Source organism: Pinus tabuliformis, chromosome 7 (genome assembly GCF_031772625.1).
Source record: "Pinus tabuliformis cultivar Carrire ecotype Pingquan chromosome 7, CPIR1, whole genome shotgun sequence".
In the NCBI taxonomy this organism is placed as follows: Eukaryota; Viridiplantae; Streptophyta; class Pinopsida; order Pinales; family Pinaceae; genus Pinus; species Pinus tabuliformis.
This window is the reverse complement of record NC_142293.1, coordinates 186,753,689-186,773,559: the sequence shown is the minus strand read 5'-3', so window position 1 is coordinate 186,773,559 and position 19,871 is coordinate 186,753,689.

Here is a 19,871-nt window from a genome sequence, read left to right as displayed (position 1 = left end):
TACTCAGAGGAAGCTTGAGAGGTTCAATAAAAGCTCTTGTTGTTGCATAGGTTATGTGTGAGGCTCAAATTGAGCTCACTGTTGTACAAACTCTGCTTGAAGACATAATAGATAGGCCACCACTGAAGGTTGGACTAGGAGACGTAGCCCAGGAGTATTGGGTGAACTCCTCATTAAATTTGTTGTGTTATGTGTTGTCTATTATGTTGTGTTTACTGCTTCATTCTCTGTGTATTTCGCAATCTTATCGATCCATTGCATAAAATAACATAGACAAATCCATGCACATGAGTCTGTAAAACCTTATTAATTGTGTTAGATCTCATTATCAGATCAAGTGGTATCAGAGCTTTAGGTTTACTAAGGTTAGACAAGCTTGTGCTAGATTGGTGAATGATAACTAGGTCAAAGCTCAAATTAGGAGAAGGAGAACTGGTTGAAACTAACCCAGAAATTGGTAGAGTCTATCCTATGAGGAAAATGGCAGAAGAAAATCCCTTGGAATCAGACTCTCAGTTCATGGACAGTTTCATGACCATGACAGCCATGGTAGAAGAAATGTATAGAGAATTTAAGAAAGGTCAAAGTGAAGATTCTTCAACCCCCAAACAAGACAAAGGAACAAAAGAATCTCTTCTAGATGACCAATCTGAAGGCAAAGGGAAAGGAAAAGAGGCTCCTCTATCCACACCTCCTGATAGCCCTGAAAATAAAAAGAAGAAAACATCTTTGATTAAATTAGATGTTAAATTTGATTTTCCAATATATGATGGAGAATTAAATGCAGAGAAGCTAGATAACTGGATTAGACAGATTGATGTGTATTGCAGGGTGCAGAGCATTGATTCAGACAGGAGTAAAATTCAGTTGGCCAGCCTATGCCTTGGAGGAACTACCTTGGTATGGTGGGAAGGTAGGACACAAGCTGACTTGAAGAAGCATGGTAAAATTCTTTCTGTCTGGAGTGAATTTGTTTCTGAAATTAAAAACAATTCTATCCACTAGCTTATATACATCAAGCTATTATGAGTTGGCAAACTCTTCGCCAATTACAAGGGCAAAGTGTACAAAGCTACACCCAAGAATTTAGAAAAATAGCTTTGATTCTAGGCATTTCTTTAGACTCACCTGAAACTTTGTTGAAGTATATAGGTGGTCTACACAGCTATTTGAGGCACACCATTCTCATGTTTAACCCTACTAGCATAGATGAGGTATCTGTCCAGGCTACCCATCTAGAGGCTAGAGGCAAGAATGTGAACCCAGAGATTGGGGGATCATCAAAACCCACTGCAAGCAAGAAAAAGAAAAAGAGGAAGCAGAAATGGAAAGAGAGGAAGGAAAATGTTGTACAAAAGGCAAAACCTTCATGCACTCACTACAAGAAGGATGAAAATGATGATGAACATTGTTGGTCTTTGCATCCGAAGCTAAAACCCAAGAAGTTCAATGGCAAGAAAAAGAAGATTTTTGCTGCTATACAGAAATATTTGGGGTCAGACTCAGGTAATGAAACAACAATCGCAGCCACAAGTATAAAAGTTAAAAATTCTGAAGCATCTACTAGTAATTATGCCCAAACTATTGATAGTGAAGAAAATGAGAGGAAAAGACATGAGCTTTTTTATATTAGAGTTATTTCCAAGCATCAAAAGATTGATACTTTGTTTGATAGCGGCTAACAAGTAAACTTAATTTCTAAAGCAATTGTAAAGAAATTGGGACTACTAACCACACCTCACAAGAAGTCATATCCATTGGGTTGGGTATGTGATAAAGCAAAGCTACAAGTGACTAGACAATGTAAACTTAGGTTTTCTTTTGGGTCAGCATTTGTAGATGAGGTTGAGTTAGATATCGTTCCCTTGGATATATGTGGAATTGTTTTAGGAAGTCCTTACATGTATGATATAAAAGTCATTTTCTATAGAGCTGAAAATAAGTATCAACTCGTTAAAGATGGAATCAAATATATTGTAAGAGCTCATAAACTCAAGAATAATTATACTCTCATAAACTCAGGGCAGATGAAAAGAATAGTAAATTCATGTAAGCAATTTTTACTGATGGTTTTAAAGGAAAAGAAACCTGATAAAGCCAATGTATTTGAAGGCTGTGATGCTAAATAGCAAGCTGATTTAGAAAAAGTTGTTTCAGAATATGACATCTTATTTCAAGAACCAAAAGGTCTGCCACCCAAAAGGGAAATTGTACATGATATTAATTTGTAGCAAGATGCTCCATTGCCTAACATCGAAATGTACAAGTTATCCGCTTTAGAGAATGCAGAAATCAAGAAGTAGGTATAGGAGCTGCTCGAGAAAGGGTTCATAAGACCAAGCACATCACCATGTGGATCTCCAATCGTGTTGGTGAGGAAGAAGGATGGTTCGTGGAGGATGTGCATTGATTACCAAGCACTGAATAAAATAACGATCAAGAATCATTATTCCCTTCCTCGCATTGATGATCTATTGGATCAGTTGAAGGAAGTTGTTTACTTTTCCAAGTTGGACTTGTGTAGTGGTTACCATCAGGTCAGAGTAGCAGAGCAAGATGCATGGAAGATTGCTTTCAAAACAAAGCAAGGGTTGTATGAATGGCTAGTTATGCCTTTTGGCTTAACTAATGCTCGTGCCACTTTCATGAGAGTAATGAATGATGTACTCAGGCGTTTTACTGATGATTTTGTAATTGCATATTTGTATGAGATTCTTGTTTTCAGTAAAACATGGGAAGAACATTTGAAGCATGTAAGTCAGACTCTAGATGTTTTGAAAAAAGAAAATCTCTATGTTAAATTATCAAAATGTGAATTTGGTAAAACATCCTTGAATTATTTGGGTCATATTATAGGGGGTGGTGAATTGAGGATAGATCCCTCTAAGGTTGCAGTCATTGTAAACTGGCCTAAACCCAAGTCTACTACAGAAGTTAGAAGCTTCTTAGGAGCAGCACAATATTGAAGAAAGTTTATTGCTAACTTTTCCTTAATTGCAACTCCCTTACATGCTTTGACATGATTGAACAAGGTGTTTTAGTGGGGAGGCAAACAACAAAAGGCCTTCGACACCTTGAAAGAAAAAATTAGTACAGCACCAGTACTAGCATTGCCAAATCTTCAACAACCATTTGAGATCGAAACCGATGCCAGTGATTATGCCATGGGAGCGGTGTTGATGCAACATGAAATCAAGACACTATAGGTGGATGGGTTTCCTAGAGCAGTTTCATTTAATCATCAGATATATAAAGGGCATACACAATAAAGTTGCAGATATGTTGTCCAAACCAATCATAAATGCATCTACTATACTTAAGCATAACTCAGTAATGCATGAAAGCTACATTGAACAATATGCTCAAGATATAGACTTTAAAGATGTATATGCAGCTTTAAGTAATGGAAAAAAGGTAGAAGAATTGGATTACTATGTTAAGGACCAACTCTTGTATCATTTGGGAAAGCTATGCATTCCACAAACAGAAAGAGTTAACATAATTAGGGAGGCACATACTTCTCTGATATCAGGTCATTTTGGGGTAAGTAAAACAATTGCACAGCTGCAAAGATACTGCTATTGGCCAAGAATGCATGAAATAGTTTCTAGATATGTAAGAGGGTGTACCATGTGTGCTAAAAGTAAGCCCAGCAATAGAAAACTAGGCTTGTACACTCCACTACCAGTCCCTTCCCGTCCTTGGGAAAGTGTTTCCATGGACTTTGTTGGGGGATTGCCAAAATCTAGAAAGGGACATGACTATTTATATGTTATTGTGGATAGGTTCGACAAAATGTGTATTTTAATACCTTTTAATAAGAAAACTACAGTTGAAAAAATAACGAAGTTGTTCTTTCAGCATGTCTGGGTACATTTTGGGTTACCCGCTTCCATAGTATTTGATCGAGACTCCCGATTTGTTGGGAAGTTTTGGTCAAGTCTATGGGAATTGATGGACACCAGACTGAAGAAGAGCACAGTGTTTCATCCACAAACATATGGCCAAACAGAGGTAGTCAACAAGACAGTGATCCAGTTGCTCAAGAGTTATTGCAGCAAGCATCCCAAGCTTTGGGATGAACATTTATGTTATGTGCAGCATGCTTACAATCGTGCTAAACATTCTTCTACACAGAGATCTCCCTTTTAGACCTGTTTTGGTTTTATACCAAGGTCTCCCTTGGATTTTGTCTTTGAAAAAGACATAGCAGTTGCTGGACACAATGATGTGGACAAAGCAACCAGATTCATTAAACAGATCCAAGAAATTCACCAAGCAGTGCAGGAACAGCTGGAAAAGAGCCAAGCCAAATACAAGGCAAGGCATGATAAACATCAGGTGGAGCACAGCTTCCAAGTTGGTGATAAAGTCTGGCTATATATCAGTAAAGACAGAATGCAAGGTGAAGGAAAGAAGCTGAAGCCAATAAGGTATGGGCCTTTTAAGGTACTTGAGAAAATTGGTGAGAATACTTTCTGCCTTGAGCTACCAGAATACATGCACATATATTCAGTGGTAAATACAGAAAATTTAAGACTGTTTGAACCTTCATTAATTGAATATCCTGAAGAGCAAATTCAACTGCCTTCCATTAATTATCTGTTGCCTGAATACCTCAATGAGCTGCAGGAAGATACAATTCTGGATAGGAAGGTGAGGACTATGCACAGAGGGGACGTGGAGTACCTTAGGATTGGGCTCAAGGTTCAAAACCCAGCAGTGCAAAATGGATAGATATTGGGCAAGTGAAGCAGTTGTATCCTCACTTGAGCGATGCTTGAAAACCAACTTTTGGTGGTCCAAAAGCCTTTTTTAGTGGGAAGGCGTGATCCAAATGGATCCAAGAACACTCTCTAAGTCTTGAAAACTCTTAAAATCATGCCAAAGATCAAAATCATCACATGCCAAGAGCCATTAGCATGGCGGAAAAACACTATCGGGAGGCAAAACCAGAGAAAAACACGTGAAATCAGTGAAAATAACAGAGTATCAGAGGCGGAGCAAATGAATGCACAGTAGCCGTCAGATCTGGTCGATCAATGGTCCAGATCTGATCGAAAATCACAATCGACATAGGCAGACAACGAAAATCAGCGCAGACTACATAACACCTGCAACGATGATTGGCGGAGTCAACTAGGACCGTCGATCAAGCGCGCAGATCGACAGCCCATGTTGCATCGCATGATTGCTATCGGTGATCACAAAGAGCACTTGCAAACGGCTCGGGGGATGAGCGATATGCAATTGCGATCAATCACATCGCGGTATCGCAATTGAGGCTACACAGAGGAGCGGGCATATGTGCAGATACATCTGCGACCCGATGAACCAGACCCGACGGTTATATAAATACTATTCCATAAAATTTGAGATCCGCAGCAAAGCCATTTTTAATGTATTCTCGCGATTTTAACATATTTCAAAAATACAAAGGGGAATTTTGGAGTAGGGCCATTACGACATGCGATGGAAACTTACAGGTGGACCCGATAGGGGAATGGACCGTATTGAAAGACTTTTTGAAGTTCGAATTGAACTGTGCTTTGGAAAAATTTCACAATTGTAAATGCATTTTCCTGTGTAAAATAGAAAACGACTGCATTTGGGGATTCTTAAGGATTTCAAGGGACCAAGGCACTCCCACGCTACAGAATAGGTAGCCACCTCCCCTTTAGCCACTATGCAATGATTTTGCAATGCTGGAAGAGCGATTCAAAGTGGATAGAGGTTTGTGAGACAAAAAACCGAGAAGGAGAAACACAACTTAGATTGGCTTTAAAGCCACAGACAGAGAGCAAAAAAGATAGGCAGTATTGAAGGCAGTTCCGAGACAGAACTAGGACAGAGACAGAGAACGTTGAGGGAGTCTATGTACTCAGAGGAAGCTTGAGAGGTTCAAGCAAAGCTCTTGTTGTTGCATCTGTTGTGTGTGAGGCTCAAATTGAGCTCATTGTTGTAAAAAATTTGCTTGAAGACATAATAGAGAGGCCACCACTGAAGGTTGGACCAAGAGACATAGCCCAGGAGTATTGGTTGAAATCCTCATTAAATTTGTTGTGTTATGTGTTGTTTATTATGTTTTGTTTACTGCTTCATTGTCTATGTATTTCACAATCTTATCGATCCATTGCATAAAATAACATAGACAAATCCATGCACATGAGTCTGTAAAACCTTATTAATTGTCTTAGATCTCATTATCAGATCACCAAGGTGCCTTCTTCTTCTGTTGTAATCTAGCTTTCAATCCTGCTGAGATGTGATAGACTACTTCCTGCATGACAAGTACATCCAAGGCAAACTTTGGCAGAACATGCGGAGGCTTCTCCAAACTGAAAATTCAGATGAAAGTGTCGGATGATGAGGCATACCAATATGCAATGCCTAACAAAATCTCCATTGCTTCCTTTGACATGCAGGGTGGATCATGTTCGAATATCAACCTATAAACTAGGGTGAAAAAATGTTCGTACAGTCGTATGATTACTCCCCTGAAGTTTCATTCAAACAACAACTTGAAATATGTGTTCATAACAGTCTCCCCCGATGACCATGCCCACTCCATGCTCGGGAACCCATGTCAGGCACAGACTACATCTAGCATGTAGGCGAGCATGTAAATCTCTACATGCATACCCTCGAGTGACTATCGAGCCTTCGTGACTTGTTCCTTCAGCTGATGAGCTAGTATGTCGTACCAGTTGCATGGTCTTCCTTCTCTAGCCAGTTGGTCCAATGCGATCACCCAACTCTAAGGAAAGGTTTCAGTGTTGGCTTGGCCACTTAGTCGACATGTGAATATGGCCAAGTATTGGTACACCTTCCTCAATATCTTTCTCTTGTAGATCTGGTTGAGTGTCATCCTAAAACGAGCTAGCTCCTTTACCCAATCCTTCAGAATGTCTCTAGAGTTACCTCTACTGCTGGGAAAGTTGAATGGAGAACTCATGACAGTCACGGGCTTTGACATCTGATACATCTCATCATAATCTCGTCCCCAGAAGGTTGCAATCTTCGTCCCATTGACACTACTCAAGGTCATTGTCTCGGGGTCAGTGTGAGAGATGATCTAAGGAATCATGTCCATGCATGGGAACGCACAGTATCTACATGCAATCTGGTACAAGATGAACTTGTGAATGTTCACATACACCTGATGGTCTTTGAGGTCTTCCCCAAAAGTGCCTATGAATGCTTCATTAACCTCTTACCACTTCAGTTTGATGTCCTTGTCTAGATACAACGTCGTATCTTCATAGATCGTCAGACTAGAGGACACATGCTCAACTGTTGCTCCAGTTATAACTCCATCAGTGTCTTGTGATCCTGTTCTCTTGGAAGCCATTGAGACAGATGAACACTTGAAATATATAGAAACAAGAAGTATGCATGGAAAGAAATATTTCAATGGAAATAAAGCAAATCCGGGGAAGGACATAGCACATACCCAGGAAACTCATGAGCAAGATGGCACAAATTTTATTGGGAGGCTAGGTGACTAGCTACCAGAATTGCGCAAAAGGAAATATGCGTTATCTGTGAGGTAGGACTGGCTACCAGATCTGAAAAATGTGCAATCCAGTCAGGCTGTTGGCTATTGGGATTGCGCAATGCACAATTCCAGTTGGGAAGGATAGCTGGCCCAGGGACAAATTTGCGCAATTTCTTCGGCCAAGCAGCCACTGTACTCCAGAAATGTGCAAAACAGTCCTGGAGGCTACTGCTAGGAGGGAATGTGCATTTCTGGAGAGGAAGGTGAGCCTTCCTTTCCCAGATTACGCAATGCAGCCTTGGTGAAAGCAGAGCCCAGGCCAAGGTCGGCCTAGCTCATCGATGGGAAACTAAAAGCAACTAAGACAGTAAATGCATGGCGACACTAAGTGATAACAAAAGTGATTGACAGTGCATGCAAAACATGAATGAAATATTCAGCAAACAGATCAACATGCATGTGGGTTAGGCAGTTCGTCGGTTGGGCAAACGTCCGTGCAAAACAGTTTCATGCATGTGACAACAATGAGATAGCAACAAAAACTGAAACAGAGCTAGGAAAATCTAGTATACATGTAAGAAAAAGCAAGTGTTCAAAGAAATCAAGCAAGTGACGCTCACACAAGCAAATATACAAAAAGTTACAGAAATGCTGAAAAAGACAAGTTGAGGCCACTTACCCACGAATAGTTGAGCCGGATGTGTCGAAGAGTCCCGGATGTGTGTTGTGGGATGTCAGAGCTCCAATATTGATGTGAAAGAATGATCTCTGATGTGTTGAATAAATAAGTTTGGTTTCGTGACGCCTTGGTGAAAGCAGAGGCCGGGCCAAGGTCGACCTAGCTCGTCGATGAGAAACTAAAAGCAACTAAGACAGTAAATGCATGGCGAAACTAAGTGATAACAAAAGTGATTGACAGTGCATGAAAAACATGAATGAAATATTCAGCAAACGGATCAACATGCATGTGGGTTAGGTAGTTCACCAGTTGGGCGAACGTCCGTGCAAAACAGTTTCATGCATGTGACAATAGTGAGATAGAAACAAAAACTGAAACAGAGCTAGGAAAATCTAGTATACATTTAAACAAAGGCAAGTGTTCAAAGAAATCAAGCAAGCAACACTCACACAAGAAAATATACAGAAAGCGACAGAAATGCTGAAAAAGACAAGTTGAGGCCACTTAGCCGCGAATAGTTGAGCCGGATGTGCCAAAGAGTCCTGGATGTGTGTTGTGGGATGTTAGAGCTCCAAGATTGATGTGAATGAATGAGCTCTGATGTGTTGAATAAATAAGTTTGTTTTCATGACGCGCATACCACAAATCTAGGAAAAAGCGACATTTGGAGGGAAACTTGTAAAACAACTTTGCATGTAACCCCCGGCTGCTAATAATAGCTCCCTGAATCATGGGATGCCTTTTGCATGTTGTATCTTGCTATTCTGGGAAGAGCAAGTCATGCATGCATGAAAGTAAAGTCTCCTTGGTCCCGAGTGGAATTTCTCAACCAGACTGTTCATGCATGCAGTTGCTCAACTGCTTGGGAAAAATGCGCATTCCTGGCTGAGAGTTGGGTTGACTACCCAAGAGGATTGCGTAATTTCTAGGAAAAGCAGCTGACTGCTGCCCAGATTTGTGCAAATCTTGGGTTGAACAACCCTGCTAGGGAAATTTGTGCAAATCCTGCTGGGATTGTTGGCTGGCAGGATTCCGCAATCTTGGAGCCCAGCAGGCTGCCAGAGAGGATTGTGCAATTTCTAGAGGGAAGGCTAGTGTCCCTCCAGAAATGCGCAATTTTCAAGGGGATGTTGCTCAGCCTATAGCTAGACTAAGTCCGAGTGAACGGACTGTGAGGGGAATGAATCGACTGTGATCGATAGGTTGCCTTTGTGCGAGGAAAACACTGAAGCTTGAGTACTTGACAAAGCAAGACAAAGTGATGTGAAAGGTTGGTAGGGAAGCTCCAAAACAGGATAAGGAAAAATTTTGGAGGGTGGTTGTAGCCGCTACAACACTTGGCAACACACTGGTAGAACTTCAACTCTCTTAATGGACCTTTTTCGTGAAAAGCAAGGCTAACACCTCCAGAAGTATTGTTCAGTTATCAGCTCAACTTGGTTTCACACTAACTTGATTGTAAGATGTAGCATCTGCCAAACCCTTGATCAATTGACACACATTCCAAGCTAAGGCAACACAGTTGTTTTGATTGGGGTTGAGGGGTATATAGGTACACAAGCAATATAATCGTCAGAGTCTTAGATTCATCTCTGGTGTTTCTCCATTTCTAGAAGGCTTGTACAGTACCCGGTGGAGTCAAATAGGAACACAAGCATGGCTTTGCTGCCAGCAAATCTGGTCAGTACCCAAGTGGAGTTACTTGCATCACCTCCCTACACAGGAAGCCTTTCTCTTCTTTTGCCTTTTTCATTTTTCATTTTGAATTTTTTTACTTTTGATTTTTCATTTTTCACTGTGCATAACACTTATTCATTTTAGTGGTGGAAGAGGGATCCCGACTTATTGAGAGTAGAAGAGGTTGTTCTAGCAAACAAGTAGTGTATTGTATCTCTAACATGAATGTTAAGTTTTTCCCCCTCACCTTACTCTACTTGACTGAGCTGATGATGGTTAACCCAAAAAAAAAACTGACTAGAGAAGGTGACACTAGTTAGAGTGCAAGCGTTGTGTTATCACCAAGGTTCACTTCGAGCAATACATATTTTCCTTCGACGTATCATGGACTAAGAGTAACAATCTCATCATACACAGGAAAGATGACAGATAACCAAGTAGTGATAGTTGTATAAGCCCTCTTGCATTTTACCCAGCTCGCTTCAAGAGTCATACATGGTTTCATGCAAAACTAACATACAAATGAAACAAGCGACTGACAAATGACAAATCAAAGCAAGAGCAGAAGAAAAAGTGAAAGCAAAGAAAGTAAGCAAACAAGCAAGCAATCAGATAAGCAGACAAAGCACATAAGCAAGCAAGCATGCAAGAAAACAACTGAAAGCAAACACTACTCCTACTCCTACACTAACAGTGCATGGGCCTGATCACGTGAAGTGATATTTCTAATGCTGCCATTGATGCATTGGTAGACCCATGTTGGTGAAGGCTTGGCTTGTGAGCAACATGGTTGTGCGAACCAGCAAGCAAGAAAGATATAACAATGGAGACAACCACACTTTGTGTTTCAAAGTGCCCACAGGACATAAGTGAGTGCACGTGCATGACAGGCAGTCCATGGACTTACCATGGTGTTGTGTGAAACTACGTGCAACTTTGAAGCATAAGCACACTCTTGACTGTGACATGCACGCAAACGAAAGAAACAAAGATAACTTGCATCATGCATTAGTGCATGCAATGTAAGACTCCTACAATGCATGAGCAATGGGATCGTGCAGTTCAAGTGGAGGAAGTGTGATCTGTGAGTGAGATGGATCTTCAATGCATAGAGATAAGTGATGATGAACCTTCGATGATTGAACAATTTCATGATTGGAAGTGAGACTAACCCCAAGAGAGCAAGGACCTGACATAACCTTCAGCTCAGGTTGAAGTACCTCAACAGTCTTGGGTGTCTCAACTTCATCATCAGGTAGATCATCATAAACTGATGGCTTTGAAATATCAACACGATAGAGTCATGATCGTGATAAAAAATGGAAATAAATGGATCATCATGACCACCATGATCAGGAAAACCAATGAATTCTTCGGCATCCTCATGATCAGATAAATCAAATAGCGGGTTAGATGAAAAGAGAACAAACTCATCCTCTGTATCTCTAGAAAAGATAGATCAAGGATCAATTGGATCTTCAATGAGTAACTTATCCTCTCCGTTGTTGAATGATGGACCAACATCCAGTGTGTCCTACAAGTGATCAACAATGGGTGCATCCGTGGATGAAGATACACGTGCAAAATCTTGGATGGCAGGTTCACCAAAGAGGTTAGGAAAGAATGGAGGGGTCTCGGATGGAAGGGAGTCATCCTTGGTCGAGTGTTGATGTTTAAGCTCCCACTTATACTCTTCATGAATGACAGCGCATGTTGGTTGTGCAACACCAACTCCGTCAATGGGTTGCTCCTCGTTCACAACAAGTGAATACTCTGGAATGGATGAATGCAAGAGAGCATCATTCGGAGGAACACCCGAGTGTGAAGACAGAGGTCATAGACAAGCATGCATATGAGAACTCGAAGGACTCACAACCAAATCTACGTGAAAATTGAGTGAAGTGAGGTTGGGAGAGTGTGAAGGATGAACAGGTGTGTGAGTATGCTCTTCATCATCACTTGGCAGTGGAGCTATTGGATGAGAGGAAGGTGGACAGTCAGTTGAGATGATGTCTACATCCACATGAGACTACACATCTCCATCAATGAAGAATGTCGAGTGAGGCTTGATTTCAAACTTTCTCTTGGGACAGGCAGATTTCTTAAGGCAATACTCGAACCATCCCAAAGATAAGAAACTTTCATCTGGCTCCTCGAAGCTTGAAACTACAAGTCACGGAAGCGCTACCAAAAATCAATAATTGATTCATGTGGAGCTCTCCGTTGCTGTAACAATTTCCATTCAATATGGTTTGGATCAAAATGATAGAATGTGTCTTCAATGAGATCACGGAAGTGCTCAAATGAGTGCACGGTGTCAGTCGGTAGGCTGAGCACCCAATGAAATGGAGATTCGTGAAGTGTGTATGCAAGCAGAAAACCGGCATGTTCGTCAGAAAACTCATCTTCCTCATGAAGCATGGAAAGAAAGTTATGTAAGTGCTCCAGCCAGGCCACTTCACCTTCACCATCATACATGTTAGTGGACAAGAGATTTAAAAGCTTCCTCGTGATGGAGACATCTTCACGATTCAGAAAACACCACAGGGGTAGAAGAGTGCAAGACTCCATGAAATATGTGCAAAGGTTCAAAACTGAATGAGAGGACACAACTTGTCATCAGGCCTCCTTCTAGCACTAGAAATGTTGACGGTGCTGGACCCGCCAACATGTCAAGGGGATCTTCCCGGTAAGAAGTCCCAGTTAGACCTCAAACTGTTTGGTATAGGAGACCCAGTAGTGGGTCGTAAGGTAATGCCTTGACCGCGATGTTGCATAGAGGCAAGTAAGATAAATTTGTCAGTAGCAAGGGTGTGACAACTGTAGTGAGTCAAGGAAGGTGTATGAGAGGTTCTAAAAAGGGGGGAGATAAGGGTGAAGGTGAGTTCTAGGTTGAAATGGATCAGTCCCAACTCAGCTAGGAACACACAACACAAAAGGACATACATAGCTTCCGGTTGAGCAGTCCACTTGGATGTGGTAGTCACAACATACAAGGTAAGATAACATGTACAACACTTACGGATCACTCCGAATGAGTGCAACAGTTGTTACAACAAGGTTCATGTGAAAGGTCTATCTGGTGTTCAGCAGAGCAGTCGACACAGGCGGGACAACATTAATAGCATATACAACACATTTGCAACAAGATTCATATAATTACATACGAATCAGTTCATACATAAATACGTAATTTAAACAACATATATCTTTAAGGAAACCGGAGCAGTCCAACTACAATAACAACATATGCATGAAAATGTGATGGCTCTTATTATAAAAAAAGTGTAAGTTCCAATCATGAAATACGTCCATGTAAACCTAATAGCCCCATCAGTGAAATGTTACAGCCACATTCGCCTGCTCCTCCAAAGAGATGTACTAGCTTCGTGGAGTGTGTTAGTCCCTTACAATTTCCTAAGCTGAAAGGAGATCGAGAAGGGTAACCTCAAACCATTTCATCTCAGTAGCTAGCCGTACTAAGAATGAGAGGAATCTCACAAAGTCTCTTATCAGTGAAATGACTTTAAAGCAAATAAGTTTTAGGCTAGATATATATAAGTATTTGTGTGTTGGTAAAAATTTAGATTTTAGGGTTTGTTGGACTAGGGTTTGGAGCCACAAATAGGTCTAGCCTGTAGGAATGCAGAAGCAAATATGGAAAGGAGCTAGATGTCAAAAGACCATGGTGTTTTTAGAATATTGTCAATGTAGTATAGAATAGAGAGTGTAGAAGAAACTAATGAGCATAAGTAAACATATTTCATTAGCTTAGGAAGACATAAACATAACTATGAAAACCAAATAAACAGAGCTTATGAACAAGAATTCTGTGAATTTCACTGCAAGGAACCCATAGAAAGAAGAGATATCATGTAGATAAACATTTTTTAACCATTAGAAAACAAATAAAATGAAGAACAAACACCATGAACTCACTGGGCTAGAGTTACTTGAAAATAGCTGCAATTGTCTTTGTATTAGCTGAAAAGATGATTACATGCAAGCCTCCTCCACAAAAAGTCCCACCCTTCTCTCTAAAAGAGAAATGATACATATAGACTCTCATAGACCACCTTCCCACCTTCAGGAGTGGAATTCCTAGGTGGTGGAACTGAGGCCAAGATTCTCTCAACCAACAGGTGAGAGTGAGAAAGTGAAACTCAAACACTTCTTGGAGAGTTTGTTTAGGAGTTTGCTTCCTTAATGAGGCCTATTAAACATCAAAAACAATCTATCATGTACATTTATTCATGCCTACATCACCTAGCCTTGAAAAAGGTGCCATTACATAAACAATTTTGACTTTGACTAAGTCAAACTAAAAACTAGAAATTTTACACAGTAAAATTTACAATTAAAAACACCGCACAACACCGACTTTGAGCTCACTTGCAGGTGCCTTCTTGAGGTCCAAATGAATATCGGAGAGAATGGTCAACTATATTTTCAAGTCTAGTTTCCATAAAACTTTGAATTTTTTAAAATGACCCATGGGAAGGCCTTCAAAAATCCATTCTCTGAAGGTCGCTCCAAGAGTGCAACGTCTGTCCAAAAAGGGTCCAGAAAGCTAGTTTTTTGCCACTTTTTTCCACTTTTCTCAAAATCTGAACCTTCTCTAGAAAATCTGAGCAAATGGGTTTTTAGAGGATGGCAAGAGATTTCCAAAAATGTAGAGTTTTCCTGAAATGGATGCCTGAGGAAAAAGCACAGCGCCTACTGAAATTCTGAATTAGGCCTCAAAATTTGCAAAAAACCAAAAATGCTCAAAATTGGCCAAGAGCAATCATATGATGCATGTTAAACCCTCATAGATGCTTCAGCAAGCATCTCCAAGTTTCCTTCATCTTTTTAGTCATTTTGGGGTACTTTGAGCTTGTTCTCCAACTGCTGACCTTGACGTTACAGATCATGTTTTAGCCCTGGTAATGGTGTGCCATGTGCCTTAGCAACTGGTTGTCTCTATTTGTTTTCTCTAGAAGCTTCTCCAAGTGATCATTTACCTTATTGAGCTAGTACTCCTTGTCTTGATTAACCTCTAGAGAAATGTTATCCTCTAGGTCTAGCTCTCATTTAGCAAAATGTGTTAACAATGTAAACTTTGAAACGAGAACTGACATTGTTACCCGTTTCGTAGAGATAACAAAAAAGTGACCCTATTTTGAAAAGGGGTGATGAAGAACACACATTTTTTTTAGAGCATAGTTTTTGGCACTTTAATTTTTTCTATATACATTACGTTTTAGAATGTTAGTGATTTGCATGTTGATTTTAAAAAGTGGTGATTCTGTATCACTCACTTTTTTTAAAAGACCTATTTTTTTACTTTAAATTTTTTAATGTATGAAATGTAAATAATTATTTTCTAAATTTAACAAATTTTTAGGCTTTAAATTTGTTAATGTATTAAGTGTGGATACCTATTTTTTTACTTTAAATTTTCTAATGGATGAAATGTAAATAATTATTTTCTAAATTTAACAAATTTTTACGCTTTAAATTTGTTAATGTATTAAGTGTGGATATTTTTTTTAAAAGTTCCATTTTTTTACACTTTAAAATTTTTTATGTTAATATTTTTTTGACATTAAAATAAATAAATAAATAAAAATTTAAATTCTCGTAAACAGAAAAAGAATTTAGAAAAAAATAAAACAAAATTTAAAAAAATTTAAAATTAAGTAAAAAAAAAAAAAACTATTAAAAACAGACTAGATTTAAAAAAAAATAGAAAATTAACAAAAAAAAAAAAAAACTAAAATTAAGATTAAAAACATTTTTAGAAAACAAAATATACTCAAATAAAAATAAAAATAAAAACCAAGAAACAATTAAAATTTATTATATATATATATATATATATATATACTTTCAAAAAATTAAAATTAAAAATATATATCAATTAAAAAAAACATTTAAATTTTTTATAAAACCATATATCTTTTATTAAAAAAGGTTAAAATTTTAAAAAAAATAATATATATATATATATATATATATATATATATATATATATATATATATTATTTTTTAACAGATACATACATTTAATGTTTTGTTTTAAAATAAATAATTTTTATTAAAAAAAAATAATTTTTTTAACATTTAATATTTTTTTAAATATAAATTTCATATTTAAAACATTAAAAATAAATTAAAAATATATATATTTTTATAAAAATTATAGTCATCTTTTTTAAAATAATTAAAAAAAAGGTCAATTGAAGTCGCGGCCGCACCGCCCGTGGGGGCGCGGCCCCTTGCAACAGTGCCGCCTAGGCGGCAGGGCTGCGGCTGGGCGATTCATGAAAATTGTTCTGTATCAAATATTTGATGCCTTCAAGAATTTTTTGGCTAAACATAACGCATAGATGTTAAAGATTTTGTCTCTTCATACCTTCTTCCAACCTGCCATTCATCCTTTCAAGCAATAATTTTTTTTTTTCAACAGGGAAAAAAAAGTTGTATATAGACATACATACTCTGTTATTATTGCCATAAGTTTAAGCTGTCGTGTGGAGCACCCCACATCTAGAGAATTAGCAAAAATATTTGAAAGTTGTTCTATATATACAACATAAAGTTTAGAGTAGATTCAGATATTATGATCTAAAGATATAGGGAAGCAAAAAGATTATCATGGCAGCAAGATTATATATGCATACTTTTGCTTATGAGATAGTCATTGTATGAGCATGTGTAGGAAAACATACCAGAAACTTTTTCATAGTTTGAAAATTATATACCTCGAAGACAAAAACCCTGTATCTAAAAACAGTTGTTGTCCATTCTGATTTGCATCTTCCAAATGCCTTGGGGAGAAATTAGGCCCATTTTGGATAATGCATCTGCTATTGTTAAACAAACATGGATAGCAAGACAATAGGAAGATAAATCAGTTAGTGCAATTTTTATTAACAAAAGATGTACATTTATAGTACAATAGGTGACTCTTGGGATTCAGATCCCAAGGTCTCTTGGACTGCTTTGTCCATTCAACTTCCACGCTAACCCTTTAGGATTAGGTGTCCAACATTCCCCCCCTTAATCCGAAGGGTTATGTATGAGTCCAAGAAGAGAGATGTAATACAACATGTGCAAAAAATGCATGGCAGCACTAGGCTGAATGTGCTCTATGAAATGTTGGTAAAAAAGGGTGGTGGTTTAAGGATGACCACCAACACTGGAACGCTTAGTGCAGTTCCCGGAACTCTTCCAAGACTGGCAAGAAACTGAAGTTTTCTGCTAGAGGAAGTGATCCTATTGTTTTAAAGAGGGAAACCTTCAACCATGAAAGGGAGGTCTCACCCCGCATAAAAGGTAAAACTTCAACCTGAAAAGGGAAGTCTCAACCTGTGATGGTTTAAGGATAACCAACAACTCTGGAATGCTTAATGCAATTCCTGAACTCTTCCAATGCTGGCAAGAAGCTGGAGTCTTCTGCTAGAGGAAGTGTTCTCAATCTGCGTTCACGGGCATCTTTGTCTCTGGCTGCAACTCTGAAACTGGTGTGGCAGGTTGTGGCTCAGGCTCGCTTGATGTGGCTTTGAAGCTTGTAGATGACCATCATTTTCCCCCCTGTCAGGTACAAGGTGAGAAGATGGGGAAAACTCAACTGCAAGACTGTTCAATACTCTGGAACAAGTTCTGACATGTGTTTGGAATATCTTCTTGGCTGTTGATGCCCATTGCCAAGAAGCGATCCATCCTAGATGAATCTTTGTTCTTGCAGGACGTTTGTTTTTGAAGCATCTGTGTGAAGAATGGCTGGTTTTATGACAGTGCTTACATGGATGAAGATCAAAACAGTGATCTTTCAAATGGCCAACTCGGTCACAGTGTTGGCATTTCACGATCTGTTGTTGTTGTTGTTGTTGTTGCTGTGGAAGAGGGGCAGAGTCTGGAACAGCTGAAGTTGAACTGTCATGAGGAGAAGGTGAACTGTCATTCATGAATCCAGCACTTTGAAACTGAATGGGCTTGGCATAGTCTGGAATATGAAAGGACAAGTCCTTGTCATATCCAAGACCAGTTCTGTGCTTGTTGTGGACAAGTTGTTCCCAAGGTCTGATGATGGGCTTGGGAAGTGCAGACTGAACCTCTGCATCTGCATATACAACTGCTACTTTATTTGAATGAACTGTACCATTATTAACATGCTGCTGATGGCTGATTGTCTCAATGTTCTGAACAAAAACAGGTTCAGAATGGTGTCTATTTTGATGTAGCTCTTCTTGCTGTAGTTGTGATTCAAGCTGCAAAAAATCAATCTTTTCTTGTACATTTTGCAAGCAAGTTTGAATGTTAAAAAGAGTTTCCTTACTGACTTTTACCATCCCATCAGCAGTGGAAAAGATTAGACTATTTAATAACTGTAATGCATCATCGATTTGGTCCATTTAATGACAATGTTGCACAAATATCTCACACAATGCCAAATAACCGCAATTTTAAATAATATAAACAGCCCCCCACTTTAATATCAAGGTATTGTTCTGCTAAAAAAACCTGTCACTGTAATGTTCTGGACCAAAAAACTGTCAATTTTTAATGCTACTGTAATGTTCTAGATAAAAAACCCAGAACGTGTCTTGTCTATCACGGTATTGTTCTGCTTCTGGACCAAAAAACTGTCAATTTTTAATGTTACTGTAATGTTCTAGATAAAAACCCAGAACATGTCTTGTCTGAACTCTTAAAAAGCACTTTCCAGAGCTGCAAGGCTCCTGGATAGAAAATTCATCGCGACAAAACACAAGTTGATGCTCCGATGTTTGCACATGGAAATGGACTCATACAAAGCACATTATCAAAGTGAAATTCAAGATTCCTCAGGATTAATTACAGTGATACACCACAGCAATTCGATGGTCGAAGCAACCGACCTCACTAAAATCCCCTTCACAGCAAATGTTGGAGATTGGCACGATTGGACCTGTTGATTGGCTCTTATGATCTGTACCACTGCCGTGAATGACTTGCTTCGTTCAGATCAACCTTCCGCTAGTGACATTGCTTAAAGAAGAGGACGAGGATAAACTGGGTTCTCAGAACAGGCACCAACTAAGCAAATGCAAAGACTCCAAGGACTTGCCCAAGGGCCAGCCCTTTCCTTGTTTTCTGTCACAGAAGCTCGAAGTCGAAGTTGGGGCAGATCAAATCGGTGAACATTCTTCCGCATGGAGCCGTCCAGAGATCATCCCACGCCTTATCCAGGTAAAACTAGGCAAAGAAGGTCCATTAGGCAATCTGCAAAAAAAACAAGCCTATAAAGCCCAGCAGAAGGTTATTCCGCTCGTCCGCTCTTCTTGAACCATCCACAGAGGGCATCAGAATCTTTGTAACCCTCTATAAATAGTGTGCAAGCGTGGCTCGTTTCTGTTTTGATTTGGCTTTCCAGGAGAGCGATCTCTCTGTACAGTGAGATAGGTTAACAATGGCGAAAACCCTTAATGCACCATATGCCGACCTGGAGATGGGGAGCACGTCGCTCTACCCGACTCAACCCTCCGAAGAAATTCAGCTCCGGTGGGCTTTCATAAGGAAAATATACTCGATTCTCACTATCCAACTGCTACTCACCATTGCTGTTGCTAGCGTTGTGGTCGCGCATTACTCCGGCGGGTGCATAAACGTATGAAACGTATGACTCACTTGAATGTCAGAGAATGCAGATGCGTTATGCGTTATGGACAGAGGTGGTGCATAAACGTATGACCCACTTGAATGTCAGAGAATGCAGATGCGTTATGTCTCGGCCCCAGGTTTCATTCAATGTCAGTACCTTATTGAAAACGGTCGTTTTTCCTCTTAGTCTCTCAAGATTTTCGAAATTCTAGGCCTAGTTGAAGGAATGCCAATCGCTGTTTTCGAGGCCATCTGCGTCATTATTCTGCCTGCAAGACACATGCTCAACCCTACATCTTTGAAATATTCCTTGGAGTTGAAATATGGCGTTATTATACCTCTTTGTAGCTCTTTTGAATTAGAGCACCCGATGAAGCCGGTCCCCGGATG